Raw genomic sequence first — 14,512 nt, 5'->3', positions numbered from 1 at the left:
CTGGTATGAACCACGTGTTACTCTAGGCCCACCGATTTACCCACTCTCGACAAGACTCCGAAGTATGTGACAAGGCAGCTTGAGGAACGGTATCCAGCTTTGGAATTTTCTGCTTAAGGCCGACTTGCCTCATCAATCTCCTCGGGAAAATGCAAACCATAAATTCCAAGCCAGGGACACGAACTGACCGTGTCAGATCTAGAGATGAGACTCCAGTAACTGACCTGATGTGCCACCATGTCACAATCCATCGGATCAAGGGGCCACCTTCACTCTTCAACTTATTTTCCCAGTAGTTGCATACCCAAGTGAAGTTCACCATGTATAGCCTAGTTCTCATTGCAATTGATCGAGCATGATATCCATTCACATTAACTGGGGGCTCGATCAGCCGCAGCCGTTCCATCAGCCAAACCTGCAAAAGGGGATGGGAATTAATACCCATATATCGAGCGGAAAAAAAACGAAAAAAAAAACGAAAAAAAAAGTTGAAAAAACGAAACAAAATAAAATGGTTGAATTCTTACCTGCAGAATGACGAGACTTCCCAGATAAGGAAGCTCACGGTTGGCCTTCCTATTATCCTAACCAAGGATGGTCTCCCCTAAAACTAGGCATGTCGGGCTCTTGCGTAGCTCCATTTGCTCTATTATGCTCAGAAAACGAGGATCACCCCTCATCTCATTATCAACATGCACTTGAAGGACGTAGCAATGAAGTAGACAAAACCCGAAAGCGCTGCGCCTCGCAGCATAGGAAATGGTAGGGTCCTCCCTATTTATAAATCGATCAACAGAGTCAAACATGCGGACACCTTTTGAAGTCACAAGACAGTCCACCTCAGCCTTGGTCAATCCAAGCAAATCCCTGAATTTATTTTTATAGCCTTGATATCTAGGGGGTGCAACCGGTACAATTTCGGGATCCCATCCTCCAATAGCAGCTATTTCTTCAGGAAAAGGACAGATTTCGCCTCCCGGAAAGGCAAACACGTGAAAATTTGGGTCCTAATACTCAAAACAAGCATCCAAGAAAGGCTTCACCACTCTCACTAACTTGAGACTTATGATCGATCCTAAATTAAAATCACTCATATCGTGTTTCTCAACATTTGTAAACTCATTCGTCCATTCCCTGAGACGGTTTTCAAAGGCATCCATATTTTTTGAAAATTTGTGGGAGGATATGTCAGTTTTATGTAATAGACGGAAGAAAAGAAGAAGGAATTGTGTGAATAAAAGCTAAACCGAAGCCTCTATTTATACTATGTGGGATTTATCTGTATGCATCCCTTTAAATTTAAGGACTATAACGAATTTATCATGATGAAAGCATGTCATAAAATAAATTGCATAAACAAAAGTTTAAAGAGATGACGAAATAACCTTCGGTCCAAGCTTATATGACCTATGAACAATATCGCAATGATATTCTCCTATCAGTTGCACCCAAGATGATATAAGAAATGCCCATTGATTATGCTAGAATCGATCCAAAAATTAACTACTTAATTTTTAGGTTTTTTTGTGTTTTTCGTAGAGATGAGAGGCAAGGATTAGGTTAGAATGAATTAGGTTAAAAAATGATCTTACCTCACCTCTTATTATAACCGAAAATAAGAAGGATGAGGGAGATATTTTTTTCTCTAAAATTCTCGGCCCAAATCCCGAAAAATAGAAGAGATATCTTTCTCTTTTTCGGTTATTCCAAAAATGTATAAAATGTGTTAAATTGTCATCTAGTGAGGATCGAACCCATGACCTCTTGGTTTGAGTACCCTCACTATTACCACTATGACACATTCATCTTGTTGATATGAAATATAACCGATTACATTTAATTACGAATTAACAGATTAATTCGTCCAAGCTAACATTACATACATTTAATTAAATATAACTTATTATATTCAATTTACGAATTGACAGTTAATTCGTCTCAACTAATATTATTTAATCTTCATTAAATAATTGTCTCATCAACATATTGACTAACTGTTTAATCATATAAGGCATCAATGTGATATTTCTATAACCACATCTCTCAAACACATCCTATAGGTGTGACCTTTAGGGACCAGTTGATCACCGCCATCTATATGATAATAACGTCAAATTTTCTAGCAAGCCAACCGTTATTAGGTAATCGTTAATCAACTGATTAAATACGAAGTATACCCTTGTGAACCTGAAAGAGATTTACAAATTTTATCACACTAATTTGTGGAGGACACAAGCTCCAACAAACTCCCACTTGTCCTCACAAGTGTATGTGCGATAACCGATTCTCATATCCTAAAATTTCTCCCACTCAATGTAAAACAATTTGCAAAACTGTATTCACAGAGGTCGTATTTTACAAGCGATCATCATCAAGAGTTATTTACCCCACTAGAGAGTAACTTAACTGATAAACAAATCAACATTCGAGCATGGTCATGCATTTCAGTTACAACTCCTCGAGTGGCCCTGAGAAATAACTATACCTGATAAGGGTTGGATATTTTCCTCAACTCGAATCCTCAGATGTAAGCATAGTATGAAATGACCCAGAAAAAATCTACTTAGCCTCCAGTTACGGCAGACCGTGAGAAATAAACCAAAGTCACCCAAAAACTGCCTTAATCTCAAGAGACAGTCGATAGTCAAAAGAATCGACTCTAGGAACACAATGGATGTCCTATCCACGACCTGGCACCGAATGTTTTTAAACATTTAGGACCCCATTACGTTGTCAGCTCACATTGGCGATTACGGACCAAAACAAATATAATGTAATTCAGTTCACTTTGTGGCGTTCAATGTTGTCCGTACAATCCACATGAAAAACAAAATATTATAATAAAACGATGAAGTTATAAATAGTATATGAAAAAGATAGTGTATCAAATCTATAATCAAGTACTACAACTCAGGAACACGTTTAACTCCCATGGAAATAACGTGTCCTACATGCTTATCATAATTCACCGGTTTAGTGAGAGGATCCGCGATGTTATCATCCGTCGCAATCTTTTCTATCACTATCTCCTCTTGCTCCATGTAATCACGGATCAGGTGAGGTTTCCGATGTACATGTCTAGATTTGTTGCTAGACTTTGGCTCCTTAGCCTGGAAGATGGCACCTCTATTGTCACAATAGATGGTGATCGGGTCATTCGAACTAGGAACTACCGTAAGTCCTTGTAAGAATTGACGCATCCATATCGCTTCCTTTGCTGCCTCCGAAGCGGCATAGTACTCGGATTCAGTAGTAGAATCTTCTACAACACTCTGTTTGGAACTTTTCCAGCTGACTGCAGCACCATTAAGAGTGAAGACAAACCCGGACTGAGATTTTGAATCATCTCGATCCGTTTGGAAGCTAGCATCTACGTAACCGGTTGCACATAGCTTAGTATCTCCTCCATAAGTCAATACCCAATCCTTAGTCCTCCGTAGGTACTTGAGGATGTTTTTAACAGCTATCCAGTGTGTTTCACCTGGAGTCTTTTGGTACCGACTCGTCATACTCAATGCATATGCCACGTCTGGACGTGTGCATATCATGGCATACATAATCGATCCAATAGCAGATGCATAAGGAACACGACTCATGCGCTCAATCCCTTCAGGCGTCGTGGGTGACTGAGACTTGCTCAACTGCATCCCAGTCGTCATTGAAAGGTTCCCTTTCTTGGAGTTGGTCATGCTGAACTTCTCAAGAATCTTATCCAAATAAGACTCCTGACTAAGTGATAACGTCCGTCGTGATCTATTTCGGTAGATACGGATTCCCAAAATGCGTTGTGCCTCACCCAGAACTTTCATCTGGAAATGGTTCTTCAACCATCCTTTAACCGAAGATAGGAGAGGAATGTCATTCCCAATCAAGAGTATGTCATCGACATACAATATCAAGAATACAATCTTGCTCCCACTCGACTTGATATATAAGCATGGTTCCTCGACCGATCGAGTGAAACCATACTCTTTTATCACCTGGTCGAAACGATGATTCCAACTCCGAGAAGCTTGCTTAAGTCCATAAATGGAACGCTTAAGCTTGCATACTTTCTCAGGATATTCAGGATCTATGAAACCTTCGGGTTGCACCATGTACAACTCTTCCTCCAAATAACCGTTTAAGAAGGCGGTTTTCACATCCATTTGCCAAATTTCATAATCATGAAATGCGGAAATCGCTAAGATTATCCGCATGGAACGTAGCATGACTACAGGTACAAAAATCTCATCATAATGTAATCCGTGCACTTGAGTGAAACCTTTTGCCACAAGTCGTGCCTTATAGGTATCTGGTTGCGCGTCTACAGAACACTTTATTTTGTAAAGCCATTTGCACTATAGAGGTTTTACCTTATTAGGTAAATCAACTAGATCCCATACGTCATTCTCATACATGGAGTCCATCTCGGATTGCATGGCTTCGAGCCATAGCTTTGAGTCGGAACAGGTCATGGCACCTTTATAGGTAGCGGGTTCATTACTCTCTAGGAGTAAAACATCATTCTCCTCGACCATACCAATGTATCTGTCCAGAGGATGAGAGACTCTACCCGACCTTCTAGGTTCCTCAAGAATATTAGCCGTATCATCAGTTGGAGGAACAACTTTCTCCATCCGTTCCTCGGTTGTTGGTTCTGGAATCTCCGACAGCTCGAAGGTTCTATTACTCGTCTTGTTCTCGAGAAATTCTTTCTCTAAGAACGTCGCACCAGCCGCAACAAAAACTCGATATTCAGTAGGCGAATAGAAGTAATGACCAAATGTTCCTTTTGGATAACCTATAAAGTATGTCTTGACCGATCGTGGGCCGAGCTTATCTACGTGTCTCCACTTGACAAAAGCCTCGCAGCCCCAAACCCGAATAAAGGACAAGTTAGGGACCGTTCCCTTCCACATTTCATATGGAGTCTTGTCGACAGCTTTAGACGGACTTCGGTTAAGTATAAGAGCAGCTGACAAAAGAGCAAAACCCCATAATGAATCAGGCACTACCGTGTGACTCATCATGGATCGAACCATATCAAGTAAGGTTCAATTTTTCCATTCGGACACACCATTTAATTGAGGTGTTCCCGGTGGAGTTAACTGTAGAACGATTCCACAGTCTTTAAGGTGTTGATCAAACTCATTTGAAAGATATTCGCCACCCCGATCTGAACGGAGTGCTTTAACCTTTCTACTAAGTTGGTTTTGTACCCTGTTCTGGTATTCCTTGAATTTCTCAAAGGACTCACTTTTATGCTTCATTAAGTAGACATATCCGTATCTACTCAAATAGTCCCGTGAAAGTGATAAAATATCTATAGCCATCTCTAGCGGTAATTGACATAGATCCAAAAACATCAGTATGTATGAGTCCTAATAGGTCACTAGCGCGCATTCCTACACCTTTGAAGGAAATTCGAGTCATCTTGCCAATGAGACATGATTCACACGTGCCATATGTAGAAAAATCGAATGCGGGAAGTCCCATTATCGACGAGTTTCTTCACGCGTTTCTCATTTATATGTCCCATTCGACAATGCCATAGATAGGTTTGATCTTTGTCACCAACCTTTATTTTCTTATTATTCACGTGTAATACTTCCGTGGTTTGGTCTAAGATGTAAATTCCATTCATGGAAACTGCTTTGCCATAAATCATTTCATTGAAAGAGAAAATACAGCTATTATCCATTATTGAAAATGCAAAACCGTCTTTAGCAAGTACGGAAATAGAAATAATGTTCTTAGACAAACTGGGTACATAGTAACAGTTATTTAAAAATAACTCAAAACCACTAGGGAGTTGGATTATATATGTTCCCTTCGAGACAGCAGCAACTCGTGCTCCATTCCCGACTCGCAGGTCCACATCACCTTTTTCGAGAGGTATGATGTTCTTTAGGCTCTGCAAATGATTACACAGATGAGAACCATAACCAGTATCAAGTACCCAAGTTCCAAAACTTGCATGGTTAATCTCAATCATATGAATATAAGACGACATACCAACAGAAACGACGCGGCCTGCTTTGATGTCCTCACGATAGACGGGACAGTTCCTCCTCCAATGTCCAGTCTTGTGACAATGGTGGCACTCTATGTCACCGCCCTTGCTCTTTGCCTTGCCCTGTGAGCCACTAGTCTCACCAGGCACAATCTTACCGTTTCCTGGCTTTTAAAACTTGGGCTTACCTACAGCTAGGTCGCCATGGCCTTGCCCTTTCCTTTACCCTTGTTTGGAATCATAAGAACATCCTGCTTCATTCTCCCACTCAATTTCATATCCTTCTCGGTCTGTACGAGAAGGGAGTGTAGCTCATGAGGACTCTTTTTCAAGTCATTCATGTAGTAGTTCGCCCTGAAAAGGGCAAAACCATCGTGAAGAGAATGAAGCATTCGGTCAATGACAATGCTCTCACTGATTTTACAATTCAGTGCCTCCAGCTTCTTGACATTCTCAATCAAGTGAAGAATGTGTGGGCTAACCGGTTGGCCCTTCTGGAGTTTCGCATCAAAGAAGCGACAGGTATGCTCATATGTAACGATTCTCGGTGCTTTTGAGAATTCATTAGTGAGCGTGGTGAAAATCTTGTTTGCACCTTGGGCAATGAAGCGTCTCTACAAATTGGTTTCCATTGCAAAGATGAGTACGTTCTTTATCGCACCCGCTTCCATAACAAAGTCACTATAAGCGAGTGACTCGTTGACTCCTGCATTGGGGCCTGGGTTTACCGGTATTGGCTCAGTTAAGTAATTGAGCTTACCGTCAGCAATGGCAGAATTCCATAGTGCTGCCTCCCAGTCCGCAAAGTTGGACCCGTCATTTGTCAGACGTGTGAACTGATTCATTTGGTCCATAAAAATTTTAAGCCAGGACGCGCGATCAAGTGTGGCACTAGGCATTGGGATTTCGTTATTTCCAGCCATTTGTTGTAACAGTATTATCAAAAATAATCGTGTTCTACACTGCGAAAGAAGAATAAAAATAATAAGCATGTGCATCCTTTTGATTTAAAGTCTAATGAACTAATGTCATAACGCGAAGACTCAAGCATTTATACAATTGACCTCCCTCAAGAATTATATAAATGATCCCAAGACTCAATTCTCTGTAAATTGATAAGCTAACCTTTTAGCTAATTCTACCGTTAGAATTCTTGGTCGATAAATTTCTGTAAATTCTATCTTTTAGTCCATCATAATCATGAGAAACTCTTCGGACTATAATGTTGAGATAAACTAAGTCAACACAACTACTTACCCAACGTAGAAGGGGTCATATTATGCCTACCGACGAAGAAGGGATTCATAGTTGTTTGCCCTTATAAAGACTAATCTCAATTTCCGTTTTAGAGGAAGATCCCATCAACTTTATTTTAATTCATTTTAAGTGAACTAATATCTAGCATGCGAGAATGAATAAACTAAGGTGATGGCTTAAAAATGTGACATCTGTATGTCCATGAAAACTAACATACAATCTATATGAGTCAATTTTCATGCATTTTAGTAGTAGGTGGTTTGGTTTTAGGCGGAATATGATGCATAACCTATCATGTGAATGAAAAGCAATAGGAATGAAAAACGTAAAAGCAATAAAAAAGTCCTAGTGTGGCCTATCCTATCAAAATGAACATTAAATACAAGTTTGGAATCCATCCTTGGACCCGAGATGCTTGTCTCGATGTTCCATCTTGATCCATGTAGCGGGAGTGAGCTCCAATCTCCATCTTTAGTCTTCTTTGAAAATTACAATAAATAAATTTACATAATAAACCTATTTATTACATTCTAATTTCAAAACCCAAAAACTAAAGAAAAATAAAGGAGATTCGAGATCTCATAATTACATTAAAAATTATGTTTCCTTCATTACGAAAACATAATTTGACTAAGGCCACACTAAGTATTACAAATTACAACCGATTGCAAAAAAACGTAAATAAATTCATTCAACGATTCATTCAACAAAAAAAAAATAAAATGCATCAACTAAAAATAAATTAAACATACATGACACAATTCCTTAATTATGTTGATTAATTTATCCAAACCACCTATTTAAATTAACAAATTAAGCGACAATTCCTCAATTGATCACATTAATTTCAAACTTAATTCATATTAAACTTGTAATATGAATTTAATCCATCAATATTTTAAACTGCTTTAAAATAATTAGGTATCTTTAATTGTGAACCGTTTCACAATAACTAATTGGCCAAAAACAAAAAAAAAATTTATAAAAGTTCTCGGCATAATCAAGGAAAAACAAAACAAGCCTGTTTCTTATTTTATACACGGTTTTATCGGTAAAAACCGAAACAAAATTTTTTTTTTTAAAAAAAAAATCTGTCCCCACGTGAACAGTAACAATGACAAAAAAAATCTTTTCTCGGATGCTTTTCAAATCGGCATAAACAAAAACAACCCGCAAAAAAAAACTTTACTCGGTCGAGAGAGAAAAAAAAACAGAAATTTTTTTTTTAATACTGTTCATCCGTGAACAATACAGAAACAGCAGAAAAAAAATTTCACGGCTACAAAAAAAATTAAAACAGCCCCAAAATATTTTATCAATTCGGCAAAACCGATTTCCATTTACATCTCGATTTAATAAATCGAAACATCTACAAATTATCATATTATTATCTTAACCGATTAAAAACAACATAATGAGAATCAAATGGAAATAAAGCAACAAAAAAAAACGCAACAATCTGCAAAAAAAAAAATTCTCTCGGCACAAAATTTTTTCAGCCGAACCATTAATTTTTTTTTTTTTTTGAAACCCTAATGTTGTTTACAAACGATTTTATGAAAATCATCAAAATTCAAATTCGTGGCCTTGGCTCTGATACCACTTGTGGGATTTATCTGTATGCATTCCTTTAAATTTAAGGACTATAACGAATTTATCATGATGAAAGCATGTCATAAAATAAATTGCATAAACAAAAGGGTAAAGAGATGACGAAATAACCTTCGGTCCTAGCTTATATGGCCTATGAACAATATCGCAATGATATTCTCCTATCAATTGCACCCAAGATGATATGAAAAATGCCCTTTGATTATGCTAGAATCGATCCAAAAATTAACTAATTAATTTTTAGGTTTTTTTTTTGTTTTTCGTAGAGATGAGAGGCAAGGATTAGGTTAGAATGAATTAGGTTGAAAAATGATCTTACCTCACCTCTTATTGTAACCGAAAATAAGAAGGATGAGGGAGATATTTTTTTCTCTAAACTTCTCGGCCCAAATCCCGAAAAATAGAAGAGATATCTTTCTCTTTTTCGGTTATTCCAAAAATGTATAAAATGTGTTAAATTGTCATCTAGTGAGGATCAAACCCATGACCTCTTGGTTTGAGTACCCTCACTATTACCATTATGACACATTCATCTTGTTGATATTAAATATAACCGATTACATTTAATTACGAATTAACAGATTAATTCGTCCAAGCTAACATTACATACATTTAATTAAATATAACTTATTATATTCAATTTACGAATTGACAGTTAATTCGTCTCAACTAATATTATTTAATCTTCATTAAATAATTGTCTCATCAACACATTGACTAACTGTTTAGTCATATAAGGCATCAATGTGATCATATTTCTATAACCACATCTCTCAAACACATCCTATCGGTGTGACCTTTAGGGACCAGTTGATCACCGCCATCTGTATGATAATAACGTTAAACTTTCTAGCAAGCCAACCGTTATTAGGTAATCGTTAATCAACTGATTAAATACGAAGTATACTGAACCTGTAAGAGATTTACAAATGTTATCACACTAATTTGTGGAGGACACAAGCTCCAACATACTATTCGTTGTTTCCTAATTTCTGTCGAGGACTGATAACTCCCCATGGAAATGACGCAGCATTTTGCTGCGCCTCTTCTCCATGTCCTCTTTCCGTGTTGTCAGCCACGGATCTTTCCTATTTTGTTTTTATCTAAGTTTCCTATTCCTATGGGAACTCAATTTGCTAATTTCGACTAAATTACCAAGTTTTATGTTTCCTAATCCTTTTCGGGTTCGCTTGTTAAGGCAAAATTGACATTATCGCCAAAACGCGCACACTTACTCATTTTCATTTGTTTTTTTTTGGGGAATCATTTCACTCCTCTTTTCAATAAATTTCACACTTAGACATTTCTTTTAATTTTCTTTTTTAGGGGGTAGCCCTCCCTACCGTCCGGTCATTATTGCTCATTTCTCGGCATTTTTGACATTTTTGCTCATTTTCGGGTACTTTTTGTCATTTTTCTCATTTTTCGGGCACCTTTTTACTTTTTTTTTCCATTTTACGCCAATTTAGGCCACTTATATGACTATGTGTTTTACTTTTAAGTTCTATATAAATTTCGGCAGTGTGACGGCAAAAACCGTCACCTACCAAACCTGTTTTTAAGCTAACCTGCAGGAACAGCAAAAACCCAGCAGCAAAGGCGCTCAAGCCATTATATACATAACCAAAAGACAGTATATACATCAAACTGGGGGCTCTCGCCCGAAAACAAAGCCCGAAACAAAGTCCAAAATGTACAGATATACAAAACAACAAAAAAACAACTAGTCCTGGCGACCCCTCGGCTCAGTTACGGTCGCCTCAAGAGCGGTAATCTCAGCGTCCCTGCCTCAAGCTCTCTCAAAAAACGAGCCGTCTCCTCCTGGGACTGCGCCAGCTCGCGCTCCAGGTCACGCTCTCTCTATGAAAAATGGAGAAATGCCTCATTTCAATAAAATGAAGTAACATTTCGTTGCAATAAAATTCGAAATGTCAAGAAATAAATAAGGAAGGCGAAGGGAGGTTCATAGTTGTCGTCCCGGGCCACCTAAGAGTGCCTCAATGGCCCTAGCTCGCAGCCGGTTGGCCATCCTCCACAGCTCTACGTACCTGGACGGTGCCACCTTCATTCAAATGCAAAGAAGGTTAAAAAAAAAAAAGCAAATGTATTCCTATGCAATAAAAATAATAAAGACAGCCAAAGCTGGGGGCTTACCCTCCTCACGACGTGTTGTCACTCCTCCAAGCCAGCGTCTGTCACTTCCTCGCCGAAGTCGCGGATCTCCGAGATCGTCGTCATGCCCGCCGCGTAAGTGTACTCCATTGTCTCTGGGTAAGCTGGGGGCTCAATGCCCGCCACCTTGATCTCCTACAAAATCAAATGATTCTTTATTTGACGATCGTTCGTCATTTCATCAAACCAATTCAAAAATGAGTAAAAAGGTAAAAATGCTTACCACGATCGGCCACTACGCCAACCTCTGACGGACGAACTCGGAGTACTCCTCGCCTGGAAGAAGGAGGGCGTCACCACCCGCGTCAGCCAAGTCAGCCTCTCTCTAAGCCGCAGAAGGCTCCCTAAACATCATCCTAGGAGGATCGATGGGGACCGTAAAGGTGTCATGAGAGCACTGCCGAGTCAAACGCTCGCCCAAGTACCACACAGGCCCCATGGGCGTCGTCAGCAACAACCGGCTTGAGCTCCTTGGTCGAAGGACCTCATCCACGAAAGCTGGAGCCTCAGGGTAGCTCTCCCAAGGTCTAGGCACCTACTATAATAAGAAAGCAAGGGGTCATTCCTATGATCGGCGCTAAATGGGAAAGGGGTCGTTCCTATGATCACTTCTAAATAAAAGACAGAAAAGGAAAAGTAATCAAAGATCGAAAGCACTTACCCTGTCCAACGTCAGGGCATTCACGCCCCTCCGACAAATATCATAAAAAGAGCGCTGGCTCTTCCTACGACACACCACCCAGTACCTCACAACAGGGTACGCCATCGGCTCGGGCTCCGTCCTCTTGGGCGCAAAGCCCGGAAAGTAGGAGTACACCCACGCCTGCAGACAGAATAATAATCACTTTCTATAATAATAGCAAAAAAGAAAGGATCTTTCATAATTCAAAGGAAAGGTTCATACAACCAACAGGAGCCCAGGACCAACAGTGGCAGGAGAAGTCCCCTTCTCCATGAGCTCCGAACGTACCATAGCCCTCGTGTAACGGGTGAGGACCGCAAAGGCAGGAGTAACCCAGTCCCAACGACCTAGGCTACTCAAGTCAGTAAGAAAAGGACGAAGAAGCTTCGTCGACAACCACTCCCCATTATCTACGAGGTAAATCGAAGACAAGAACCACCACAACCACAGATGAGCCCTCTGCTCAGCAGTACAAGGAGATGGAGGCACCATCCGCCCATACATCCTCAACTTCGCCGGGACTCTACCTGCAAAGTAATCCCTGACGTAGGAACTCGACACTAACCCGGGAACGCTGGTAGCACTCAGCGCCAGGTTCCAGCCGATCAGACCCCTTGCCTCAGCCGAGTCTGCTCTCATGGCCATCAACGGACACACCAAGGGCTCCTCTCCACACGGCAGATCCGAGATCATGTCTTAGTCCTCTAAAGGGACCCCAACCTCTCTAAAAGGCATATGGAAAGTCGAGGTCATGTCCCAGTACCGATCAAGGAAAGCTCGAATCAGGCTAAGGTTAGCCCAAATCTTCTTTTTCCTGATCGCCCTCCAGGCTCCTACTAAAGCCCCGAAGGCTCCCAGCTCGATGATGGCCTTCTCCTCCTCCGAAAGCCTCTCGAAGGCATCCATCATCATCGTGTAACCAGAAAAGGACTTCAAGTTCCTGGCCTCCTGTATCAATTCAATTCAAAAGCTATCTTTAGCATAAGACAAATAAGAAATGAAACGGCAAATAAATAAGAGAAATAATAGGAAATAACAAGCTGAAAACTTACCAAACTCCTCGCCGTCTTATAAGACAGGTGGCTCTTGGCCTCCCAAATGAGATGTCTACCATCCTATTTCTCGGCCCACTCGGGTGCACCCACAAGCTGGCGACCACCTCGCCCCACGTTGGCCCTCCGCGGGACCTCCTCAACCTCCTCCTCCAACTCCTCCTCCTGTGTCTCTCCCGCCATGAGAGCACGAGAAGGGTCGAAGTCCACGTCTATGGGGACACTCCCTGACTTAGAAGGCATGTCACCTGCAAAGTCAAGACAAACAAGGCTATGTCAAGCCATGACAAGCCTCTTTGAGGCCGTTTCAAGCATTTTCGAACATGAAAAGTGGTTTTCATCGCCATCCTTAGCCATTTCTTTCAAAACCTGACCACACATGTGGTAGGTTGAAGGAATTCAAGTATAAGTTCAAGCCTGGTTGCGGGTTTAAGTCGAAATTTTGGCAGCATTTCGCTACAATAGCGATTATCCCCTAAAAAGTGTCTTGAAAGAGTTGTCACAAATCGAAAATGCGACATGATATCAAGTTTACCAATTACACAAGGGTTCCAAAAAAAAATTTCATCTAAAATGGACAATCCTAAGGTCATTTTCGAAGCAATTTTCGAAACAATAAGAAATCGTCTCATTTTTCGCCCAAATGCTCAATACTTGACGAAAATTCAAAAGGAATACATGGTTATGTTCCTAACATTGCCAATTATCCATTTAGAATGTCAATTTTTCAAGATAAATCCATTTGAGGCAAAAGCCCCAAATTTTAGAAATAAGGGAAGGAAAAACCCTAATTTTTTTGATCAAATTCAAGCAAAAAACGCAAATTAAAGCAAGAATAAGAAACATACATCGATTAGTCATGGTTTATGGCACGATTCGATCAAGTTTTGACAAGATTTATGAGAATTTTAGAGAATTTAAGAAAGGTCTATGTTTTGTGTTTATGAAAATAAAACACGGCTTTATTGGGTTTTTCCTCAGATAGGGACAAGCCAAAGAAAGGACGCGGCACTTGTTGCGCCCCTTCCAAAAGTCACAGCTTTTGCTGCGCCTGCTCCCCAGCGAGTCCTCAGCTCAGAATTTGAAAGTCCATTATAAGTTTGTTATTTGTGGGCCCAAGTTTTGTGCGCCTCTTCTCCGACATCTTATATCATACACTTAGCTCTCTTGGGCGTTCTTTTCGTCCAGGCTCGCGTTTTAACAGACTGCAAAACCGTCAAGGTGTTTTATTTCTTAGCAAGGACCCTTTAGACGCAGTTCACAGGCCCATCTTTTATTATCAGGATTTCGTTTGCAACAGCCGAGCGGATTTCTAGTGGTGCTTAGGACGCGCCACTATCAGTCAAGCCTCTTCATTTTCCTCGATGGTTTTTTAAGACGCACCTTTGTCAATACATTTATATTCCCAGCAACAGTTCATTATAGCAAATGTACTTCTCGAGAAAGGAAGTTGGTTTGAGAATAGACACAAGCAGATTCCCTAAGAATGATTCAATCCCGACAGAGTCATCCATATATTCCCCCAGCAATATTTTGCATTGTTGCTTATGACGGTCAAGATGTTCCTAGTCGTCAGCATATATCTCCTCCAGTGATATTTTGCAGTGTTGATGTTGACAATCAAGACATTATATGTTTCCCCAAGCGAGATTTCGTTGCCATTCACAGCCCACGAATTTCTCAGAAATAGAGTTCGCTTGAGACCGCCGCAAGAAGATTCCCCAGCGGTTTCTTTCATCGTCC

Source organism: Silene latifolia, chromosome Y (assembly GCF_048544455.1).
Source record: "Silene latifolia isolate original U9 population chromosome Y, ASM4854445v1, whole genome shotgun sequence".
Lineage (NCBI taxonomy): Eukaryota > Viridiplantae > Streptophyta > Magnoliopsida > Caryophyllales > Caryophyllaceae > Silene > Silene latifolia.
The sequence above is the reverse complement of the archived record's forward strand: the minus strand, read 5'-3'. Positions refer to the sequence as shown.